The sequence below is a fragment of the Equus caballus genome, chromosome 9 (assembly GCF_041296265.1).
Source record: "Equus caballus isolate H_3958 breed thoroughbred chromosome 9, TB-T2T, whole genome shotgun sequence".
In the NCBI taxonomy this organism is placed as follows: Eukaryota; Metazoa; Chordata; class Mammalia; order Perissodactyla; family Equidae; genus Equus; species Equus caballus.
This window is the reverse complement of record NC_091692.1, coordinates 62102163-62109648: the sequence shown is the minus strand read 5'-3', so window position 1 is coordinate 62109648 and position 7486 is coordinate 62102163. Positions and strand designations below refer to the sequence as shown.

The 7486-nt window shown below is 46.3% G+C and overlaps 1 protein-coding gene across 2 annotated transcripts in view; it reads left to right on the top strand.

Annotated features, from left to right (window-relative positions):
• The first annotated feature begins 5420 nt into the window (after window positions 1–5420).
• Window positions 5421–7486, top strand: part of ZNF706 (zinc finger protein 706) — a 56915-nt gene continuing 54849 nt past the window's right edge. The window contains exon 1 of one of the 2 annotated variants that reach the window (XM_003365653.5): window positions 5421–5708. The gene's annotated coding sequence lies outside the window, so the exon portion shown is untranslated. The remainder of the gene's footprint in view (window positions 5709–7486) is intronic. The other variant, XM_070222455.1, reaches the window with a different exon arrangement.

Below are 7486 nucleotides of genomic sequence, written 5' to 3'. Positions count from 1 at the left end.
ACACTCCTCCTCTGTTTGTCTCCTCTACTCTCATACTCACTACAACACTACTTCACTTCTGACAGCAGATATGTAGGTTTTCCAAACATCAAGCAACTTTGCAATACCAGGTAGAGTCCTGTAATTTAACTGAATTCTGCCACTACCTGGAGATAGCATCAGATCCCATAGGTTAAGGGCTCAGTCCGACAAAACTGTGCCCCACCTCCCCACTTCAGATGCCAATTTTAAGTCTGGGTTATTACCCATGCTTCTGACTGACTGGTTATAAGTCACAGGTTCCCATGATCACCTCCTCAGGTTCAATTAATTTGCTAGAGCAGCTCACAGAACTCAGAGAACTATTTACTTATGTTTAAAGTGTTATCATAAAGATATTATAAAGGATACAGATGAACAGTCTAATGAAAAGTTACATAGGACGAGGCACAGAAGGCTTCCAAGTTCAGGAGTTTCTGTCCCCATGGAGCTGGGGTGTGCCACCCTCCTGGAATGTGGATGACCCGTCACCAACCCAGAACCTCATCAAATCTTGTTCAAGAGTTTTTATAGAGCTTAATCTCAAGCCTCCCCACTCGCCTTTGCCTTCCCAGAGGTCAGGGGGTGGGGCTGAAAGTTCCAATCCTCTAATCACTTGTCTTTCTGGAGACCATCCCCATCCTAAGGCTATCTACGGGGCCCACCCTAAATCACCTCATTAGCGTACATTCAGGTGTGCTCAAAAAGGGGCTTCTTATAAATAACAAAGGACACGCCTATCACTCAGAAAATTCCAAGTGTTTTAGAAGTTTTGTGCCAGGAATGGAACAAAGACCAAATATATTTCTTTTTTTTTTTTTTAAAGATTTTATTTTTTCCTTTTTCTCCCCAAAGCCCCTCGGTACATAGTTGTGTATTCTTCGTTGTGGGTTCTTCTAGTTGTGGCATGTGGGACGCTGCCTCAGCGTGGTCTGATGAGCAGTGCCATGTCCGCGCCCAGGATTCGAACTAACGAAACACTGGGCCGCCTGCAGCGGAGCGCGTGAACTTAACTACTCAGCCACGCGGCCAGCCCCTATATTTCTTTTTTTTTTTTAAAATAAAGTTCCTAGCACAGCAGTAAGTCAATAGATGTTAGCGATCATTTTTTTTTTAAGATTTTTTTTCCTTTTTCTCCCCAAAGGCCCCCAGTACATAGTTGTATATTTTCGTTGTGGGTCCTTCTAGTTGTAGCATGTGGACGCTGCCTCAGCGTGGTTTGATGAGCAGTGGCATGTCTGCGCCCAGTATTCGAACCAACGAAACACTGGGCCACCTGCAGCAGAGCACGCGAGCTTAACCACTCGGCCACGGGACCAGCCCCCAAATATATTTCTTATTATACCACATCTGGGTTCCTTGGAATTTGCAGATGAATTTCAGAATAAGCTTGTTGATTTATGAAAAGATGCCAGATGAGATTTCGATAGGGGGTGCACTGAATCTGCAGATCAATTTGGGGAATACTGCCATCTTTACAATATTGGGGGTTTTTTAATTTAAAAAATTTTTTTTCAAAGATCAGAACCTGAGCTAACAAGTGTTGCCAATCTTTTTTTTTTTTTTTTCTGCTTTATCTCCCCAAATGCCCATGGTACATAGTTGCATATCTTAGCTGCACGTCCTTCTAGTTGTGTCATATGGGATGCCGCCTCAACGCGGCCTGAGGAGCAGGCCATGTCCGCGCCCAGGATCCGAACTGACGAAACCCTGGGCTGCAGCAGCAGAGCACAGGGACTTAACTACTTGGCCCCGGGGCTGGCCCCACAATATTGTTTTTTGATCCATGAACATGGAATGTCTTTCCACTTATTTAGGTCTTCCTTCATTTCTTTCAACAATGTTTTTTAGTGTTGAGAATGTAAGTTTTACACTTCTTTTGGTAAGTATAAATTTAGTATTTTATTCTTTTTGATGCTATTCTAATAAATCACTATTTTTTAAACCTATTTTAAAATATCTGAAATTGAGATGTATCTTACAATCAAAGGTCTCTTAGCATTATGCCATAGTTCAACTAGCAGTAATTTTTTTATCTTAATGGACATGACTGTGACTTATAATCAATAGCCTCTTAGATTCAATATTATATGGTATTAAATGTGAAATGTCTATAAAACGTTGAAGTGGAAATGAAAAGTAGGCATTTGGATATATCAATTTAGAAATCAGAAGACAGGATTGAACTAGACAAAGAAATGTGGGAGTCATCAGAGGTTCATTACGTAAAGCCACAAGAGTGAATGAGATTCCTGATGAGAAGAATGTAGAGAATAGTGTAGAGAAGACAAGAGAATCCAGGTTGCAGCCCAGAGAAATCTCAGCAAGTAGCGGTTGAGTAGAGGAAGAAGAGCCCACAAAGGAAACATTTTGTTTTGAGTTTATTGTTGTCATTATTGCTCTTACTATTTGTCACTAGATGGAAGGACTTACAGGGCTAGGACCTCACCTCTTTTGTTCTCTAATGAACCCCTGAGCCAAGCACTTTACTACATTTTGATATTAATCTACATGTCACAGATAAATTGGGGAAAGTGATTCAGAATAATCTATGTTTATTTGAGAAATAATGTGTTGATTAACCACCAGCTCTTTCACCCCGGAAAATCCAACATGAACACAAGTAAATAAATAAGGCTTTCAGATCTTCAGAGAAGCACTTTAATCTGATTGTGATTTTGGAAAGAAAATAGGCACATGCTTATTACATATTAACCAAGAGTGTCTAAAGGCAGAAGAGAAAAACAGTCATAATAAGTACTGTAGCATTCACAATTAAAACTAGAAATGCGTATAAAAATCCTTGTAAGGAGTTTATATCCATTTGCTGTCACATTTCTATAATATAAGTAGGACACCAGCTGGTAGCAATGCTAATTCATCCGCCATTCATTGACTGTTTGTCACTTCACAGATGTTGAATCTTAGCCATTCCTTTTTTCATTTTTTTCCTTCGTATTTCAAATGCCCTAACCATCATATAAAGTTACCATAATACCATGTCTTCTAGGCAGTGTTCTCAATCAGGGGAGATTTTCACCCCAGAGGACATTTGGCAATGTCTGGAGACATTTTTAGTTGTCACAACCTGACATGGAGTGCTATTGACAACAGGAGGTAAAGGACAGGAATACTGCTAAACATCCTACAATCCCCAGGACAGTCCCTCATAACAAAGAATTCTCCAGCCCAACATGCCAACAGTGCCAAGGTTGAGAAACTCTACCAATGGGGATACGTTTATATATACAGTCACGTGCCGCTTAACAACAGGGATGTGTTCTGAGAAATTTGTCGTTAGGCAATTTCATTGTTGTGCAAATATCATAGAGAGTACTTACACAAACGGAGATAGCATAGCCTACTTCACACCTAGGCTTTATGATACTCATCTGTGGGATCACCATCGTCACATATATGGTCATCACTGACAGAAATGCCATTTTTTGTGGCACACAACCGTATATGAAATATCTGGGGGCAAAGTCCATAGTTTTTACCAAATTCTCAAAGCATAACTCAAAATTTAAGAAACACTGGCTTTAGTGGATATTTCATCTAGGCCTTGGTAACAAGTGACATGTTAATCCAGCTTCACAACTGAAATCACCTCCCTAGTTAAGAAGACTTCCGTCTGCCAGCCAGATTTCTCTCTTTCCAGTGTCCACTCTCATTCATGGCTAGACAGACACAGCTCTTTGGATTTCTTGTCTCTAGGTACTTGGAAGACAGTACCTCGTCTACTCCCATTAGTCAGGTTAATACAACTATTATGGTTACGGTGACTATGAATAAGCTGTGGTTTCATGATAGGTCAACAGAAGACCTGCTTTCTTTAGACATATCTAGTTCATTTGGTTAGCGTCCATTTATTCAACGTCCACTACGTTTAACACAGCTAGGCACTGGGTACATGATGATGAAAATTAGGTTAGAGTACTCGAGAGACATTAATAATAAAACTTAAACACAATCTAAAACTGCAATATGGGAGCGAGGGTACGAAAAGTGAAGGCGAGAGGAACTGAAATAAGGATGAAAACTAAGGACTGAGGGCCTGGCCCCCTGGCAAAGCGGTTAAGTTCGCGCACTCCACTTTAGCAGCCCAGGGTTCCCCCAGTTCAAATCCTGGGCGCAAACATGGCACTGCTCACCAGGCCACGCTGAGGCAGCATCCCATATATCACAACTAGAAGGACCCACAACTAAAATCACACAATCATGTGTGTGGGAGGGGGGCCTTTGGGGAGAAAAAGGAAAAATAAAATCTGAAAAAAAGAAGTAAGGACTGAACAACCACATCATCGTATGTCATCCAAATGCAGCAAGCTGCTAACTCCCTCCTGGCTATTTTAAACAATTCTGTAACATCTATATCCCAGGCCAGGTAACTTGGGATGTACTTACATTTGACTAAAATTTCCAGGGCACTGAAAGGCAAATTTGGAAGAGTAGGAGCTATGGAAAAGGTGAGAACACCAAATACTAAAGCTTGCTTTTTTGTAATTGTTGTTACGAATGGATCTAACTAGAAACCAACGTGCAAACCAATGTGCGCGTGTGGGAGAGCAGAGATGAGGAATAAAGCCAATGTCTAAAATGCCTCCCAGATACTCAGCAGATTTTGTAATTGTTACAATCGCCATCGCTCTTGATTCCGATATCGGAAGTTAGAAGTCGTGGTCTGTAAATCAAGAGAGGCAAAAAACTCAACTTAAACATTCCCCCAAATATGAGCAACTCAGTATATCGTTAGCAGTCAGCCTAAACCGGTCAGGGAGGCCTAGCCAGCAATTTTTAGACAGACAGCCAGGCTTGAATTGAACTCACAAAATACCCCAAGTAGGTAAAATACCCGGGGTTTCCGTGGGAACCGGGTAAAGGGCGGCTGGTGAGAGAACAAAGGCTGCGCGCCTCACTTCAGGGCCTCACTGGGGGCGGGGGCGGCGGGGCGCCCGGGTGGCTGGCTCCGGGTCGGTGACCCAGGCCGCCGCGGCGCTGGCGCTCCTCTCCGGGCCGCTCGCCCGGCTGGTGCACAGGAGGGCGCCGCCGACACCGGAGGCGCGCGATGAGGGACACAGGAGCCGAGGCCCAGGCACTGCCGGAGTGAGCCAGCCAGTGACTTGTGAAACACGCTGCGAGCCGTGACACACCGGGACCAAGATCACGCGGCTCGCAGGACCGGCTGAAGCCGCCCAGATAGAGCACGCGGGCGGGGAGGGGCGCCGGGGACACAGGGCGACGTCCCTTGCAGTTCCCGTTTCTTACGGGCCGCCGTCGCCGCCAGGCTCCGCCCCCTCGCGCTTATGTAATAGGGGCGCGCTGCCATTGGCCCACGCGACCGGAAAGGGCGCAGGCGTGCGAGCGGGGTGGGGGCGGGGGATGCGGCCGCTGCTCGCAGGCGAGTGGGCGGGGACTGCGAGGAGCGGGCGGGCGCTGGGGCTACTGGGAGAGCTGCGCGGCGTGCGCGGGCACGAGGCGGAGTGGCCTGCCCCGGCTGAGGCGGCGGCGCGCGCGGCGGCGGGCGCGAGGCGCGGGCTGTTGTGCTCCGGGCTCTCCAGTTTCTCCTCCTCGGCGGGTGGAGGAGCCGAAGCGGTGCTGGGCGCGCTCCCCCGTCCTCTCCCTCCGGCCACCTCCCCCGGCCCTCTCGCGCTGCGCGGTCTCTCCGACGCAAGACTGTCCCGGCCCGGGTGAGCGGCTGTGGGGGCGGCGCTGACGCCGCAGGACGCCTGGGAACCGGGTGGGGGCCCCCGGCTGGATCGGCAGGGACTGTGGGGGTCACCGCAGGTCGCAAGAGGCCGCCGGCCGCCCCCGCCTCCCTGGGGACCGCCGGGCCCGTCCTGTCCCGGCGCGGGCCGCGGGAAAGAGGGGCAGCTCGGGCGCCTGCCAGGCCCTGCAGGTGGCCGGGTCTCAGGCCGGCCGCGGGAGCGGAGCGGTAACCTTACTCCCTGGCGACAGCAGCTGGCCGGTTTCTCGGGGCTGGGGCTCCCCGTGGCCGAAGGGGCCGGGTGTCGGGCAGCCAAGGCCTCCAGGAGGCACGTCTCGGGCCGGGGTCCGAGACGAGTGGCGGGTCGGTGGGGGCTGTGTGGCTCTTCGTGGCTGAAAAGAGGAAGGTGCTGCCCGAGGCGGGAGAGGCAGGTTTGGGAAGGAAGGTGGACCGGGCTGCAGCTGGGATCAGTGAAGTGTGGGGTGAAACAGACTTTGCTGCTGGCTTTCATTCTCTCCCCTTTCCAAAAGGATGTAGTTAAAAGCTAGGGTCGGGATGTTCATCACTGCCTGGGCCTCTTCGTTTCAGATGGTTATGGAGAATGATCCTACTTCCTGGATCAAGAATTTTTTTCTCTTACTCATTTGTTTTGATTTTAAGAGGATCTTTGAGGCAGTGCTTACTTGTTGCCTCCTGTAAGAGCTCCTCATTTTAGAACTCATTCGTTCCACTTCCCTCTTTGCAGCCCCCTTCGGAAAACCACACTAACGAATTCTATTAAAAACCAGCAATAAGGTATTTGTAAATGACTTCTTGCCCCTCAGTTTGTCGCATTTAATCAAGGAGAAGTTATGCTTAAGATTTTGTAGAAAATTCAGTTGGCTGGAGAGCAAGTCCTAAGTTGAGCTGTCCAAAAGCAGGTGGCTTGTTCGTTTGCATTTCGGCTTTCAGAAAGGAAATCGATGCAGGGTGTTGTTAGAAGTTAGGGGCCTACCTCATGTTTTTAGACTGATTCGATTTCCTTTACCTGGTGTTTTCTGTTTTAAAAATAAGAATAAGCAACTACAGTTTTTTTATTAAAGTTTTTATGGCTGTTTTGTTACGATTATTAGATGACTGGAAAATGGTTAAATCTATGCGTATTATATTTTAGGCGAAGTTCTAAATGGAAAAGTTACTAAGGTACATCTAATGACTTTGCTGTGTACAGATCACTGGGTGAAAATGTTATTAAAATACTTAATAACTTCTAGTTACCAAAGAAACTTCTGGAATTAGTGGCGTGCCATTTTGTAAGTCTTTTTCAATGTAAAACAATTGAGGTTACCCACAAAATCGATGCATTAACATACACAGTATACATTGTGTGGAAGAGTTCAGATGCGTGAGAGGACCAAAGTAGTCTAACATAGGGAACTGATACCAAGACATTGAGACATTAAGAGCTTTATAAAACATTGGGATACATAAAGTTGAACACCCAACTGCTGTCGTACGAATGACGCAGAAGTGTCCAAACCTGTTTCTGTGGGAATAGGTTTGTAAGCTTGCCGTAAGATTTGGACTTAAATATATTTTAAAATAATCATTCCTTTGGCTTGGATTTAATAAGGATTTGCTTTTTAAAAAAAACGTAGATGGAAGTTTAGTCTTCAAGGACTAACACATGTGGTAGTATTTACCATTATTTGGGAATGGGGTTTGTATATTAGGCTAGCATACTAAACATTTTTGTAATTTGTTAAAATACTCAGCTGGCTT